The following is a 17066-nucleotide window of genomic DNA, read 5'->3' as shown; positions in this document are numbered from 1 at the left end:
TCTGCGACGCATTTTATGTCACGAAGATGACCTTCCTTATCCGGCTCCTTCGGGGGAAGACGCAACTCGACAGCTAACTCCAACCGGCGGTAGACATGATTCATCAGTCCATTGGACCAGCCGCCCCATCTCTGCGGCAGGTGTGCACTCACCTGCAAAGTGCCGTGGGCCGAAGCATTCTCGGCTCCTCACAGGCCAGTGGCTCACGCCTCACGGCCCGAGCTTCCGAGGACCGAACTCACCAGGCTCCGAAGCCTCTCTCCCACGGTGCCCGCTTCAGTGTGCGGAGGGACACTTCTGCCTGTCACCAGCCCAGACGATTCTAACTGGAGGCGCTCATGACACAGCACAGCCCCCTCTGTCTTCAGCACTGAGGTTCCGGCTGCTGGACACAGTGGCCTCCTGACGGTCACGAGCCATCCTTGGGATTTGCGGGGGGCGGGGGGTGGTGAGGAGGCAGGACATGGAAGTCGGCCTTGCACACTGTCGGCTCTTACTCCCTCGGCGGACACAGGCCTACCCTGCCAGGTGACCGTGCAGGAATGGGGACTCATGTGCATCTCCCTTTCGACTGGCTGTGGCCAGGCGTTCGCAGGTGACAGGAAGACTCGGCCCAGCTTCTCCGCGTTTGTTCTCACGTGAGCGCAGACCCTCCACATGGCATTTGCCAAAAAGGGCCTCGGCCAGGTGGCCCTCATATTTACGGAGCATTAAGCCATGAGCCAGCTGGTTAGACGCCGCCGTCCCTGTCCTCAGCGTGGCCCGCCTGCCCCCCTCAGTGCGCCTCACGCCCTCTGCTCGCTTTACGTCAGCAGAGATGCTGCAGACTGTGATCGCCGCCTTCTGCGACTCGCCTGCCGATTGCTCCAGTAGCTTCTTTGAGAGCCAAGGACGGTCTGCGAGGCAGGGCCGGTGAAGGGAGAACAGCTCCGGGACGGGCGCGGCTGAGTGGCCTCGCGGGCCGGGGCTGTGCCAGGCCCGTCACGGGGCTTCCGCCTGCCTCCCGGGGGCGCGTGGGGCCTTCCACGTGACTGCCACGTGCGGGCACAGGGTCCACAGGGAACCACCACTGGGCAGTTCCTACTGTGGAGATCATAGGGTTCTTGGCTGTTGATTTATTTTTGTATTTTCCAGAAGAAGCATGATGGAACAGAACGCTCAGATAGTTGACCTCAAAGCCATTTTAAATTAGGCTTTTATTAGGTTTTCTGCCACGGATCCATATCTAAAACATTAAAATTCCATGAAAATGGGTTTTCTGCACATGGTGAGCTATTGACGGATGCAGGGTTGCTAAGACTGTCGACGCCGGAATGTCCCGGAGCGTCCGTAGAGCAGCAGCCAGTTCAGCTCCTAGCCGTAGACCTTCACGCTCAGGGGGCTTCTGGGGGGTGGTGACCTGCGCTGGACAGGCTCTCCTGGGGACTCTCCCGCCCAGTGGAGTCTGAGAACCATTCAAACGCTTCGTCACCCCATCTCCTGACTGTCCGAATAACAAAAGCACAGCAACGAGCTTGTCACTTTAAAAAAGGCTTTTGAACAGAATAACAAAAACCCTTCTCCTTAAGGGAAGCCCACATGAAGAACGGGAAAACATTTAGAATATGAATTTCTTCAGAACGAACCACTGGTCAAGAAAGACCTCATCAGTCCCTCTCTTCGGGTCCCCAAAGCCAGTGCCACTCCCCTCCTACCGCGGAGGTCTCTCTCCAGTGGCTCGAGGTCTTGGGGTGCAGGTGGGGGTGTGGGGACGGGGGTTGGGGAAGGGCGCGGCCCAGAGAGAGCTGCAAAGTGCCCTCTGCAGCTTGCCGCCCAGAAGTGGCCCGGTCTCCCATGCTCCCTCCCTGCACCCCCTGACCTGTCCTCTGTCCCTTTGAGTAAATCTCTCTTCCCATTGTCCTTTGAGTCTCAAAGTCTCAAAAGCACGCCCCTACTTATTTGCGTCAGTCGGCGTTCTGTGCGTGTGTGTGTATCTGTACAGAAAAAGAGAGGACATTTTTTCTTTATTTTAAGGTGATGACTCACACGACCATGGGCATGATGTAGCCAAAACCTGCAGGGCAGGTGGGCAGGCAGCGGACCAAGAGAGGGGTCAGTGTCGCAGTTCACATCCGAAGGTCGTCTGCTGGCAGAATCCCCTCTTCCTCAGGAGACCTTTTTTTATTAACCTTTTTTTTTATTAAGGCTTCAACTGATTGGACGGGGCCCACCCACACGGCAGAGGGTGATCCGCTTTTCTCAAAGTCTGGCGATTTCATTGTTAATCTCATCTAAAAAAAACAGCTTCAGAGAGTCACCTGCAATAATGTTTGACCCACTTTCCGGGTGCTGTGGCCCAGGCAAGGTAATACGTAAAGTCGACCACCATTTCGCCCTGGTCCATCGGATCTGCAGACGGATCCACCGCTTCTGAGAACGTCACAGCTGCTCCCGACCACGTGGCTATCATCCTGGACGCAGCGGCTGCACAGAGCAGGTTTCTAAATGTTTACGACCTGGGTAGGTGTGTCCTGGTTGTGACTGATGGATCCAAGCGAACGTTTCTTGCACGTTCTCCCTTTTCCTTTCTCACCGGTTAATCCTGGAGGGGTGGAGGTTATCTCTGTCGGAGAAGTTGTTTAAGTCGACAGGAATTTAGGGAAATCAAAAGAAACACATCTCCATTTGGACAGAATGGTGCGAGGATTTGCGGGGGTCAGGGTCCCAGCCTTTTTGATCACCATCCTTTGTTTATAGGCTTTAAAAGTCTGTCGGTGACGCAAAAAAGCCTCTAAAAGCAGAAGGATTAAAGACGCGGGATATAGAGACTGGAACAAAACAGACGGCGTGGCTAATGACGGATCCGTGAGCGCTCGAGGATATTAACATAAATAAAAATTCATCGCGAGAAATAATTACGTTCCCTATCGCGGCCCACCCTCTAATCCTCCTGGCGCTGAAAAATAATGGGAAGGTTAACGCATTTCTCACATTTCTGAGCACGTTATTATTTCCTGCTTACAGGAAAATTACATCAAAGCCATCATTTGGAATCTGGGAGTGGATGACATAGACTAGACTCGGATAAAAGCTTAACCAAAATAGAAAAGCGATCTGGCATCGCTGACAATATTGTCACAAAAATATTACATTTTAGGGAGAGAATTTCTCGGAATCCAATAACAAACATGTCTAGCTGCTAAATTGAGTCATTTGCATGTCGCGGCAAAGTGAAAATACAATCATCTCATTTTTGCTGCCTAATAGGATTGCTGGGGGCGGGGCTGCCGACAGCCCTGGCTCCCCGCCTGGTGCCCGGCATCTCCCCGCCAGGTGCCCGGGACCCCCTCCCTCTGTGCCCCCCCCCACCCCGGACCTTTTTCCTTCTTTCTGCTCCACCTTTATTTTCATCGTTATTCTCCATCCCACACTCTGTTCTTCCCTTTTCTATGCATTTCTTATTCACCCAGAGCGACTCCGGCTGACGGCCGTGAACTCCTTCCCGGGTATTAGCAGAGAGAATGAACCATCGGTTCTCGGCCTTTCTCTTGGGGGACCTTCTTCTCCCGCCGAGTCTGGTATTGTCGTCAGAATTGCTGCCATTTTCCTGGCTACCTCTCTGCAGGTCGGGTCCGGAGGGTGCGTGGACAGGGCCATCCACGAGGCGGGGCAGAAGAAATCCCGCCGGGTCCGGCCGAGGGCGCAGGGCGCTCGCTGAAGTCGCGTGGACACGCACGCGTGTGCCTTGGTCACGTCCTCTGTTCTGCCTAAATTATCTGATCGTCACTGAAGCCATCGGGACGGAATGGCATGGGGGTGAGGACGGACGGATCGGACATTGAACTAACTGCCTGGGCTCAAATGCCCGCTTGTTCGAGAACATGAAAACTTGACTTTTTTCTGTTCCTTAGTTTCCTTATGTGTGAAATAGAAATAAAAACAGGTCTTCACTCATGGCACTGCGGGGAAGATTAAATAAGGTAATGGACTTGAAACACTTCATAGGCCGCGTTGCACGGCGTGTGCGCAGCGCGTATGACCCTCAGGCCACACACCCGGGAGTGTGACAAATACCCCATTTCTGCATTTGCTAATAAGTCGGCCTCCTCTCCCTGGTACTTAATTCCACCTCACGTATTTGGGGGTTTCCCTTCAGGTCTTTTTAAGGTTCTGGGGTCACGTGATGAGTGGAAGCGCTGACGGTGGCCGCGGGTCATTACGACCTGCGGGGGTGTCCGCCCCTCCCATCACGGGCTCTCCCGGTCCAGTGCCTCTTCAGACGGCGCATCTGGGGAGAGGCTGGGAACCTGCCCCGGTGAGCTCATCTTTGCCACTTCCTCCTGCCAGCTTGCCGCGCCCTCAAGGGCAGCCGGGAGCGGCCCTGCCCCGCGCCCCGCCCGTCCCGCCCTCCCTCGGCTTGCCCCATGTCACCTTTTTTGACATCAAGAGCCTGTTTGCCTCCTGCTTCTTCCAAGTTCCTCCTCTGCTTCCGCCCAAGGCCTGGTTCTCTCCTTCTGCCTCTGCGGGTCCCCTTTCTCCCCTCACTCAGTCCCTCGCCGACAGACCCGGGGCACCCCACAGGCACGGCGTGCCCCCCAAGCGAAGACCGCGGGGCGCGTTCCCCGCCCGCATGGCCGGGGAAGGAGAAGCTGTATCACCACGGAAAGGAGCCTCGGGGGCGACCCCGCTGACCGACCGTGGAACGCTTCCCCGGGGGGTATCCCGCCTGCGGCTCCGGCTGACCCTGGCCTTGCCTTGGAGAGTGGGGTGCAGGGGGCGGCTCTGTGGCAGCTCCGTGGCTGGGTCTCCAGGGGCTTTGCACACGGAGCCCCGTTCTCCTGGGACCAAGCCCGCAGCCGTCTGCGAACTAGGCCAGGCTCGTTTGCTGACCAGGGACGCTGCTGTCAGCCGTGCTGACCACGAGGCACTGCCCAAGGCGTGATTGAGGCCCGCTGAGGACAGCGAGGCCCGCTGAGCCGTCCAGTCCCGCTGAGCTATCCGCGGCCAGGTAGCCACCTGACCAAGCTCGGCCCAGCTCAGCCGGCCAGTGACCTGCGTCGTGAGCAGGAACAAGCACTCGTTGCCTTGAGCCAGTGGGTTCGGGGTGAGGTCGAACCTCTCTTCCGAACTCTGTCTCGCGGGTCCGATGGCACATGGGACGCCTTCCCTCGGACGTCCCAGCGTCAAGTCCGAAACTGGCCTCAACATGCATCCCCATCCTCACCCACGCCCACCTCCTGACGGTGGACACCTCGGTGGACACCGAGGACTCCGGGCAGCACCCCGGCCCCCAGTTCCTCCCCCGGACCCCGTGGGTCACTCGTCATCTCCCTTTCGAGTGGGTCCCCGCCCCTCCCCCTCTCTCCAGCGCCGCGAACTCTCAGCCGCTACTCTGGTTTCTCACGCCTCGAAGCTCGCTCCCTGTCACCGGCTCTGCTTTGCCCTGAATCTCTTTTCTATTTTAACAGGGAGCATATTTTCAAAAAATGATTCTGAACATGTGACTCACCCGATTAAATTCCGTAACGGCTCAAAATCCTTCGAAGAGGCCAAAGTCTTCAGCCAGACTCCAGAAGCCTGACTTTCGTCCGCCCGTGACAAGCCATCGCGGGTTCCTGACAGCCCTGGCTTCTGCTTTAAGACCTGGAAGTCGCACGTAGGATGGCCGCCGGGGGAGCCGTGGGCGCCGGGGACAGACGAAGACGCGCAGATCCGGCCAGAGGGAAGGGGTCTTGGCTGGACCGCTGGCCGAGGGCGCCTCGGGGTTCACAACTGCAGCTTCATAAGTAGGTGGTCCAGGCTTCGGTCCGATCGGGTGTCAAGGGGGAGAAGGGAAGAAGGAAAAGCTGCCCGTGCCCGCCGACCGGGCTGAGGGGTGTTTGCGAAGCCGTCATCTGGATAGCACAGCAAAGAGGAGGAGTAAGTGGAGCAAGGAAACGGCTGGACGGAGATGCCGGGCCGGGCCGGAGGGCGGTCCGAGCCCAGCCCCCGCTCGGCCCTCGGTCCACCCGGCCGCATCTCTGCACGGGCCGCATCTTCTACCCAGCTCCTCATCCACCCGTGGGCCGCTACCGGCATCCCACAGACTGGGTGCCTTACGGACAGCGGAAATTTATCTCACAATCCTACAGCCTGGAAAGTCCCAGTTCAAAGCACTTCCCGGCCCGGTGCCCGGTGAGGACCCGCTTCCCGGCCCAGAGCTGTGACTTCGCACGGACCCCACGTGGCCGAGAGCCGAGAGGAGGAGCAGACCCTGTCTCTTCTCATCAGGGTGCTAGTCTCATTCGCGGGGGCTCTGCCCTTGTGACCTCGTCACCCCAGAGGCCCTGCCCCCAGCCCCGTCGCCTTAGGGGTTAGGGCTGGACGTGTGAACGGGAGGACACGGGCTTCCAGTCTACAGCGTCGCCCCTTATCCCTTTATGTTACTTTTTAGGTTACAGATGTTGACCCCGTGGTCACCGCGTGTCAGCACGGGGTCCACGTGGTACCGCGGAGCTGTCCCCACGACCCGCTGGGCCGCCCCCTCTCCGTGCCGCTCATCCCAGATGCCCTCATTACCTCCGGTTTCCACAGCCAGCGATCGAGACGAGGTGACAAGTCAACGAGCTGTCCCCAGGCACCAGATCACACGCTCAGCTCTGCGTCTCCGGAGCCGGCCGTGAGCACATGGTAAAGGTCTGACGCCTTGGTGAACAATAATAATGACGCTATAAAACAGCCAAATAGATTTGGAGTGGTAAAATTTTATCAAAATGAGCACTAAAAGCACCATCTTCATTGTTAAGAATTAGGGATGTCATAAACTCGAGGCCCCTGAAGTTAACAGGAGCTGGGAGGTGACATGGGGCTGAGGAGGGCGGGAGGTGAGGGGGGCGGGGGCGGCTTGGAGGTGACACCGGGGGCGGGGAGCCGGGGAGGTGACATGGAGGCCGGGGGCCGGCGGGGAGGTGACATGGGGGTTGGGGGCTGGTCTATCTGTGATTTCTAATTCGCAGGTTTGAGAATTTAAAGAGACTTATTTTCCATACGAGTCACATACTCTAATTATACATGGCTTTCATCTCATCTTTCTTCCAAGACTTGACGTAAATGTTCATAGCATGAATTTTCTATAGTACGTAGAGAAAAGTCTGTCCCATAAACGAAATATCAGGCTTTCATTTAAAAAACGAACATATATCTCTCACCCCCTCACTCTAAAATCAATACACATATTTCGAAGCACGGAAATGCTCGAGATATTTTCAGCCTTTCTTCATTGTCTCAAACATCTGTTTGGTGGTCTCCCTGCAGACATCCGCTAAATAATATGGTTTATTTTGGGTAACTGATTATAGGAAACCTTCTCATACGTCCACCAAGTGATATTTTTAAACGCATCTTCTTTTCAACTTGAAAGAACCAAATGATTTTCTTATCTTGACATGATTTCTCATTTGAGCGTGAGCCAGCGCCCTGTGAGGATGCTACCTACGGCTCCTTCGCACGAAGGTTCCTATCAAGGAAAGTTTACAATCATAGCAGGAAAACAGAGAGTATGGTCGATAATTCTCCACCTAAGATTTTTTTCAAAGGATCTTATCTAGGAGTGTGACTTTCCATTACCTGCAGAGATGCAGTAAGCGATGAGGGTAATATTTTGAATATTTTCTCTTCTCACTGGCTATCAGCTAAAGCTCTTATTTTACTTCTTTTTAGATACTAGTTGGATTTTTTTGTACCACAAGCTCAGAGCCTTTGCTGCTAACGATTTTCTCTCATGACCGATCGTGCAGATCAGAAACTAAAAACTCTGATGAAAGGTCACCTTTCCACCCTCTTTCCTGCTCTCCTGGAGTCTGGCGACTCGTGCGGCTCGGCCAGAGGTAAGACACTTGAGAACTGGAAGGTCATAGCCCCTGATTTAAATGAGCCTACAGTTTAGATGAGAGATGACGGATGCTTTTATGAAAAGAGTGAATAACAATTTAAGGCAAAATACGATTAAATGCCACGACGTGCAGTAAGAATCATTTAAGCTACATTAAGACGAATTCTCCGCAGCTCGTACCACGTCACATATAGATTTTCTACTTGTACGAGTCACTCTAAAACGATAAAGGATACGTCATGGAAAGGCCCGGGCTGAATTACAGACTATTTCCAAAGGAGCGTCATCGTGGTCCTCTCGAGATGTAAATGTGACACCGTGGAAAGCTAAGCGGTGGACTCCATGAAGAAACGCGCCCTCTCTGTAACTGACAGATGTCACTGTAAGTCACTTCAAGCGGGTACACTGAACTCGATCGAGGCGGAAGTGGGCTTGACGTAGGTGACGGTGACATATTTGTGACGACTCAGGCTGCGAGGAAAAATAAGGGAGCCCTCTCTCCTGCCACCCCCTGAGCTGCCTCTCGCGGTGGATGTTGTAGAGCAGGAGAAATCCGTGGGAACCGGTGCTCGCGCCGCCGACAGCGCCTAGTACGGGCCGCTTCCCTCGGTGACGGCGGAGCCCGGTCCACGTGGTGAGTACTTCCAAGGACAGCTCGCTTGCTTCTTTGATCCAGGAACTCATTCAACGGGTGCCTGCTGTGCGCCTTATTCGGTACTAGAAACACAGTGATGAGCCAAGCAGACGCGAATTTTCCCTGCGGAGCCGAGATGGGGGTCTTATATCAAGACACTTTTAATGGACGTGTATCAAAACCCAGGAGCCAAGCTAGCAGAACACAGGCCACGGGAAGTAACTGTGTTTTCCTTTGCGTTGGAAAGTGAATTTGACATAATCTGATGTCAGCTATTTATGGCTTCACTGCCAAGGAAGTCAGGAAGAGAGTTACGTTTAGTCGTATTCTAAGAGCTAAAAACTTTTATTAACGTTTTAATTGAGGTTCAGCATATACATAGGAAAGTGAAAAAAATGATAAATTCACAGCGCGAAGTAAAGACACCTATGTAACCACCTCCCAAGTCAATAAATTGAGTGTCATGGAACCCCAGAAAGCACCTTGATCCCCTTCCCCAAATCACTCAACACTATCCTGACCTGTAACACGAGAGATTGTGTGTTTGTGTGTGTTTGAACTTTATATAAATGGAATTGTATGGTATGCATTTTCCTGCGTCTGACATCTTTTGCTCGACATGTTTGTAATTTTTATCCAAATGGTTTCATGACACAACTCGATCATTTCAATTGTTGTACAGCATTCCATCCTTTTAATATGCCCAAGTTTATTCATTCTACCATCGATAAATACTTGGGGTGTTTGCAGTTTGGGGGATTCTGAATAGTGCTGCTATGAATATTCTTGTACATATTTTTTATTGTACGTGTGCACACATTTCTTACAGGTATATATTTAGGAGTAGAATGAACAGAACGCAGGATGCGCTTAGGGTGAAATCTAGTGTATCATGTCAACGTTTACTAAAACGGTCGTACCAATCTACACCGTTATGTACAAATACGCTCTCGAATTTATAGGAGAAGACACATTGCTCCATCCTTGACGATTCTTAAACATTTCAGACTTAACACCCTGGCCCTTCTAGCGAGTGTGATGTGGCGATCACCCATCACGGTTTACATTTCCCTGATGACTAATGAGGCTGAGCATCTTTTTACATATTTAGTGGCCATTTGGGTATCGTTTTTAGAAGTGCCTGTTCAAAGGTCTTGCCCATTTTGCTACTGGGTCTCTGATTTTTCTCACTGACTTGTATGTCCTATGCATACTCTGGGACATGCCTCGTCAGAACTATGTTTTTGTATATATCTTCACCCGCTGATGGCTTGATTTTTAAAATTCATTGAGTGTTATCTTTTGATGAACCGTTTTAAATTTTCATCTAATCTAATCTATCAGATGAATAGCTTTTAAAGCAAAAATCATTACTAGAGATCGGAATATTTCACAGTGAAAAAATGTTCAAAAACAAATGAGACGTATCATTACTTTATTTGTTACAGTTAATAATATAATTTCAAAATATAAAAAGCAAACGTGTACAGAATTGAAGGAAGATATAGTAAAATCTATAATCAGTTACTAGTAACTGACTAGATTAAACACTCAAACTCTTCACTGCTTATAAGAGACAAGATTTAAAAATATTGCAAGTTTAAAAATAAAAATGAAAAAAGGTATATGATTTAAAAACTAATCCAAAAAAAAAAAAAAAAAGCTGGGTTTTGAACATTGAACCAGCCTGGTAATCCAGAGATAAAGTCTGATTTGTCACAATGCATCATCTTTCTACAATTTGATGTATTTGATTTACTAAAATCTATATTTACGAAGGATATCTGTCTCTAGTTTTCTTGTAATTCTTTCGTTGGGTTTTGGTATTGGGAAAACATTAATCTCATAAAATGAGAGAGGAAGTGTTTCTTTCTCTTGAATTGTCTAGAAGAGTTTGTGCAAAATCGGTATTACTTCTTCACTGAATGTACAATTCCCCAGTGATGCCATTTGGGCCTGCGTTTTTCTTTGTAGGAGATTCGTACCCAATAATTCAAATAGACAAGAGATATTCGGGTTATCTGTTTCTTTCTGCACGAGCATTGGTAGTTTGTGTCTTTTATAAAATTTATCTTTTTCATGTAAATCATCGACTTTATGGACACAAAAATTTTAATATTTGTTTACTATCATTTTAAGGTCTGTAGAGCCAGTAGCGATATTGTTTCTTTTCTTTTTTGAAGTTGGCGATTGGTGTCTTCTCTCTCTTCCTTATCAGTCTCGTCTAGAAATTTATCTGTTTTTCTGATTTTTTTCAGATTTTGTATTCTTTGATCTTTTTCTCTATTATTTTCTGCTAACGTTATCGACTTCTTCTTTTGTTCAATATGTGACTAAAAATCAAGAATTCTGCTGCTTTGCTGTCTGTTCGGTGTAGGAACCTTAAATCTTTCGATTTCTTATAGATCATGGGAGACACGAAGCTTGGTGCACAGTCTCAGCAGCATCAATTGGGAAATGAAAGTTTTACTTCACGGAGAAACTGAGTAACACTTCCCCGTAATCTATAACATCTTACTCACTTGATCCTCCCTTGTCGACGCTTTATAAATTTAGTGATATTAGGTCTAGTTTATTTAAAACACACACATCGCTTTTTAAATTCCCAAATAACCTTACAGAGTAATATCGTTCTTTTTCATTTCACGGAGAAGACAGTGGAAAATCGAGAAGAGGCTTCCAATGTGGTCACGATCGATCACACATTAGGAGGCAGCAGACTGAAATGCGGGCAGTTCTCTCAAACACGGTCATTTATCGCCTCTAAACCAAAGTCACTTGGGGCCTTGGGTAACCCTGACAACCAGGCCAGGGGCTCTGCCCTTCCTTTCAAGTTGAGGCCCAGTAAGGATGCAACTGCCTTATTTTTTTTTTTTCTTTTATTACCAAACAGCTCTAAGTCCCATTTTGACTTATTGCTATTTCACCCTCACGAGCTGTTGGAATTCTTTTGCAGAAATGAACAAAATCTAGTCGAGAACCTACCAAACGCGATGACGTCTTAGCTTTAATGGAGCTGGGCTGAGACCCCAGCCCTCTGCATAATCAGCATTTTCCCTTCGGACAAGTCACGTCACCGCTCTGGGCCCTCTGTCTTCAGCTGTGGGCACGGGGGGTCCACCAGGGATCCCCGAGCTTGAAGCAAGAGCCTCTCTGAACCCACGTGCAGGTGCTCTATAAATATGTGTCCTTTTTTTCAAGAATAACGGTTCTTATTACCAAATAATGTAGTAATCAAAACAGCATGGTACTGGCATAAAAATTACACGTAAATGAATGGAACAGAATAGAAGGCCGGAAATAAACCCATGTGCGCCGGCGAATTAATTTACAGCATGAGAGCCAAGAATATACCATGGAAATGGGAGAGTTTCTTCAGTAAATGGTGTCGGGGAAATTGGACAATCACATGCAAGCAAAATAAAACCGGACCACTCTCTTACACCATATACAAAAGTTAACTCAAAGGAGATTAAAGATTCGAACGTAAGACCCGAATCGATAAAACTGCTTGACGGAAACATGGGCCGTGAGCTCCTCGACGATTTTCTGGATCTGACACCGAAAGCAAAGGCAACGAAAGCCAAAGGAAACGAGCGGGGCCACGTCAAATTAAAAGCTTCCGCACCGCAAAGGAAACTGTCGGCGAAATGAAAGGCCGCCCCACCAAAATATTTGCAAATCATATATCTGATAAGGGATTAATATCCGAACTATATAAAGGACTCATACAACTCAATAGCGAAACGGAACGAAACAAAACAAAGCCACCAAACAATTTGATTTAAAAAGTGGGCAGAGGATCTGGATAAACGTTTTTCCAAAGAAGACATTCAGGTGGCCAACAGGTACGTCGAAGGCGCTCGGCATCGCCCATCGCCGGGGAGATGCACATCAAAACCACAGTGAGATGTCACCTCACACCTGTCAGAATGGCTGTCACCAAAAAGACAAGAGATAACAAGCGTCGGCGAGGATGTGGAGAGAAGGGACCCCTCATGCGGTGTTGGTGGGAATGTGAATTGGTGCAGCCGCTACAGAAAACAGTTTGGAGTTCCTCAAAAAACATAGACAGAACTACCACGTGACCCAACAATTCCGCTACCGGGTATTTATCCGAACGCAACAAAAGCATTGCTTTGAAAAGATCTATGCACCCCCATGTTCACTGTAGAAGCATTTACAATAGCCAAGACATGGAACCTACCCAAGTGTCCATCTGTGGATAAAGAAAATACGGTACGTATATACAATAGAGTATCATTCAGCCATAGAAAGAAGGAAATCTTGCCATTTGTGATAACATGGATGGACCCTGAGGGCATTACGCTAACTGGACTAAGATGAGAAAGACACGTGCCACCTGATCGCTCTCGTATGCGGAATCTGAAAAAGCGAACAAACAAAATTCTGAGCTCACAGATTGGTGGTTTCGGGAGGCAGGGGTGGGCTGGACGTAAAGGGTGAAGGGGCCAGAAGGCACAGACTTCCAGTTATAAAATAAATAATTCTGGGAGACGTAATGCACAGCACAGTGACTGTTAATTATACTGTATTGTATAGTATAATCGAAAGTTGCTAAGAGAATAAATCTTAAACGTTCTTATCACAAGAAAAAAAATCGTAACTATTTTGATGATGGGTGTTAACTAGACTTTTTGCGGTGATAAGTTCTCAGTCTTTACAAATATCACATCATTACGTCGTACACCTGAAGCTACATAATGTACGTCAATTGTATCTGAATAAAAAAATAGCTGTTCTCTCTTCTCTAAATAGGTTACTCTTTTCCCTTCTCTCAGATGTATATCACTACTAAACCGATTGTCTACCTGGCAGCCACCTGAAGCTATGTCTCCATAAAATATCTCGATATATCTTCTTTTTCAAACTGTGTAAAAATACTTCTCGAAGTATTACTTATCGGCAAATTTCTCTGTTGGTTTACTTTTGAATTTTAAGTCGAAGTGAACTGGATTATAACATAAATAAATCTGCTAATAGAATATTATATTTTTTATTCTCCAATTTTCCTCATGAACTGTATTATATCTATCATCTGTCTGTCTGTCTATCTACCTACCTACCTATCATCATCTATCTATCATCTATCTATCTATCTATCTATCTATCTATCTATCTATCTATCTATCTATCTATCTACAATCAGTTTGGGTTACATATTTTTGGTCACTAAGAACCTAGTTGCAGGCTTCATTTGTGTTTTTCAGTCTCTACATATTAACAGTTCCAAGGCAGAAGATGGAAGATATCTTACTTATTATAATTTTGTTTATTTTTTGTTATCTTATATGTTCTTTATAACTGATGAATATGGAGCCTGAAAAATCTTTCAACGAAAGATGATAATCTGATTCCTAGGATTTGGAGGATTTAAAATTCTCTGCCGCACGAGCATCTAGAATATTTCTCTTGATTGTTTTTCTTTGTCCACGGTGTTTAAGGGAGACGGTCTTTTCCTGTATCGGGGCCTGCCTGGGGACTGCAACTGGGAAGGGGGTGTGAGGCCGGAAACATGGAGGCAGCGTGAACCCTGGGGATTTAACCTCGTAAGCGGCTACGTTCGCTCCCAGCTCCCGAGAGAGATGTCCCCGAGCCCCTCAGTGGCACAGCCCGGGACAGCTTTGCCCTGGGCTCTGTCCATAGTGCCCTGTCACCCCTCCGTGTGGCAGACAGTTCCCAAACGGGCCTGGGCCGTCGGAGCATCTTGGCCACAAAGCGGGCCCGCCTTCAGCCACTGAGGCTGGATGGTTGACACGGAGCCACGGGGCCTCGCTGCCCAGCGGGGCAGACGGCGCTGGCGGAGTTGGGTGCATTTCTTCCCAGACCCTCGCGGGCAGCCGGGCTGGACCCTCGTGGGCAGCCGGGCCACTATGCGCCGTCGGATCCGAGACCAGCGTGTGAATTCCCCCGGCTACAGCCGCAGCTGGCTGAATGCAGCTGCTAGAGCACTCGGTCCGGCCGCCTGAAAAAGGGACTTTCCTGATTAAACCCCCCTTCTCGGAGTGGCAAGCGAGATGCCACCAACACGCTCGGCCTGAGGGAGCCCCTGGGACACGTGGCCTCCTCCTTCCCTCTTTTGTTCACGGGAGAAAGAGCTACGTGGAGGGACAGACATTAAGATAAATGACCTCACATATCGGGCCGTGCTCGCATCTGAGAACGAACGAAAGGTTAACCTGCGGCCTCGCTGAGCCGGTTACATTATCAATCAGTCGCTACAATGTGTCTCGGCTAAACGGTAATAACCCATAACCCATCGTTAGGGCGCTGCCTGGGGGCGTGCGGCGGCTGCCATGGAAACGTCCCGCAGCAAGAGCCGACCTTCCGTTTCCCCTCGGAGGTACCATCTCATCGGACGTAACAGGACGTTCAACACCGGGACAGGGTATACACGTGTGTGTGTGTGCGTGTGTGTATGCGTGTGTGAGCCCGTGTGTGTGCGCACAGTGTATACAGGTGTATGCATGTGTGTGTGTGCAGTACGTGTGTGCACATGTGTGCGCAGTGGTGTATGCATGTGTGTGGGTACATGTGTGCACGCTGTTGCAGGTGGTGTATGCACACAGTGCATGTGGTGGCAGGACCACATGTGTGTGCGTGATGCACGCGTGCGGCAGGCCGGTGCAGTGTATGCATGTGTGTGCATGTGCATGTGTGTGCGTATGCGCGTGTGTGTGTGCGTGCACACGGCACGATTAAAAAACCGTCTCCAATAAGCCACCAGACATCATTCCCCAGAGAAACCAGCGAGACCACCCCCGGCTCCTCCTAGACCCCCCAGTGCGATGAGCCAGACCCGCTCCACGCCCGGGAGGCCGACAGGTGGAGGTTCTCTCTGACTTAACACGGAAGGGAATTCAGGAGACACGGCCCCTCCCAGCCTCCGACCCCCCGGCGTCCAGCAGTGGGGACCGTGGGGGCGGCAGCTGCCACCGAAGTCCGGGAGGTGGGCTGGGAGGAGGGCAGCACTGCGGTTCCACACGGGCCCCCTCGCACGAACCGGGGGGCCCCTCCAGCTGTCACCATCTCGCGTGCGGCTTTCCTGGGTCGGAGAGCGAACGTCGGAATTGCTAACCCATTTTGCAAAAGCCAGCACCAAGAAGTTCTGGGCACGGTAATTATAAAACCCAGATCTGCAGACTTCCAGAAGCTCACTGACGGAGAACAGTCCCTGGCCTCTCTCGTGATGCTCCCATGTACCAAACCGGGCCCTTGAAACAAACCGAAGATCGTCAGTCGAAGCGGCAGTACCCATGTGACCTTACCTCTCAGGTTCTGTATGTGACAATGCCCTGGGCAGGGGGCTGTCTGGTCCACCTCGTTTTAGTAGCCTAAGTGATCATAAGTGTCGGGAAGGACCTTAGAATCCAAAAGACGAAGATTTTATTCCAACCCAATCAACAATCCTCAGAAGGGGCCCGATGAATGTTCTTGTCTCGAGATTTGAGCCTCAACTGAGCTCAGTGAAGATTTTTACTAAGTGCCCAAGTCGGAGCGGTGTCTCCCTTTCCCTGGGGTCCCATGGGACTTCTGCTATCAGTTACCTTTTTCCTCTGCAGGTCCTGCCCGTCCTTCCTAGACGGCACGTTCCTTACGGGCGGGCATAACAGATAGCACAGCACCTACTGTGCGCCGGGCACTGTTTCTGCGCGTTCTAAGCACTTTACTCTGTACTCGTTCTTTACGACGCCCCTGAGGAGCTGGTGCTCCTACATCTTCTAGGTGAGAAACTGTGAGGGAGAGTCTGGGGAGCGCGCCCCGAGTCCCTCAGCTGGTAAGTGGGGGGCGCGATTCACCCCCGGGCTGCCTGGAACAGGCCTCTCTTGCCCACGACGCCGCCCTGCCTCCTGTGGTCTCGGGGGACCTCAAGCTATTGCTAATCAAAGCCCCGTGCGACATTCAGTCAGCGGCCGCTGGTCAGGAGGAGAAATGGGCCTGACGGAGCTGGCAAAATAAACTCAGATTAATCACCGCTGCAGAGAAGCAGCTCGAAGCACGCGCCGCACTAGAATGCTGTCTCGGGGGACCGCGCCTGCAGCATGAAATTCTGCCGTGGTCTGGGCCGTTCACGTGGCGCTGGGACGCGGCTGGCCAGACGGGTCGCCCTGGCGGGGCCCGAGTCTGCACGGCTCGGTCAGCGGCCCTTCGAAGACCAGCATGGGCTTCGGTGGCAGCGGGAGGAGAGGCCGGTTCCAGCCCAGGCCCGTCATCACTCACGGGGGCGCCGGCAGATGCGACGGCACCTTCCGAGCCCGGGCTGTGCGCAGGCGCTGCTCGGGGTTCAGGGGCTTCGAGGCGAGCAGAACAGAGGATGTGCTCCCCTCTGCCAACTAGTATTTCAGTTTGGAGAAACGCGTAGGAAACGGGTCGATGAAGGAAGGAGGGGAGTAAACGGGGCGACCGGACGAAGCCTGGCGTCGGAAGGGGGCCGAGGGAGAGCCCGGGTGGCCGGAGGAAACATCCCTAGAGAGATGGCAGTCGAGGACGCAGCCCGCGGCAGAGAAAGAGCCAGCGACGCAAACAATATCAGGGGGACGGTCTCGGCAGAGGGAGCAGAGC

The 17066-nt window shown here is 50.9% G+C and overlaps 2 long non-coding RNA genes across 2 annotated transcripts in view; one reads left to right on the top strand and one right to left on the bottom strand.

Annotated features, from left to right (window-relative positions):
- LOC120592631 (uncharacterized) overlaps window positions 1-4097 on the top strand; it is a 12138-nt gene extending 8041 nt beyond the window's left edge. The window contains exon 2 of the long non-coding RNA XR_005650171.1: window positions 3450-4097. This is a non-coding gene — a long non-coding RNA (uncharacterized LOC120592631). The remainder of the gene's footprint in view (window positions 1-3449) is intronic.
- The window catches only part of LOC120592630 (uncharacterized), a 44068-nt gene that overhangs the window by 3264 nt on the left and 23738 nt on the right, over window positions 1-17066 (bottom strand). The window contains exons 2-3 of the long non-coding RNA XR_005650169.1: window positions 6538-6686; window positions 5489-5873 (exon numbers count right to left, since the gene is read on the bottom strand). This is a non-coding gene — a long non-coding RNA (uncharacterized LOC120592630). The remainder of the gene's footprint in view (window positions 1-5488; window positions 5874-6537; window positions 6687-17066) is intronic.

This window comes from Pteropus medius, unplaced genomic scaffold, assembly GCF_902729225.1.
Source record: "Pteropus medius unplaced genomic scaffold, Ma_sr-lr_union100, whole genome shotgun sequence".
NCBI classification, from domain to species: domain Eukaryota; kingdom Metazoa; phylum Chordata; class Mammalia; order Chiroptera; family Pteropodidae; genus Pteropus; species Pteropus medius.
This window is presented reverse-complemented; position numbering and strand designations above follow the sequence as displayed.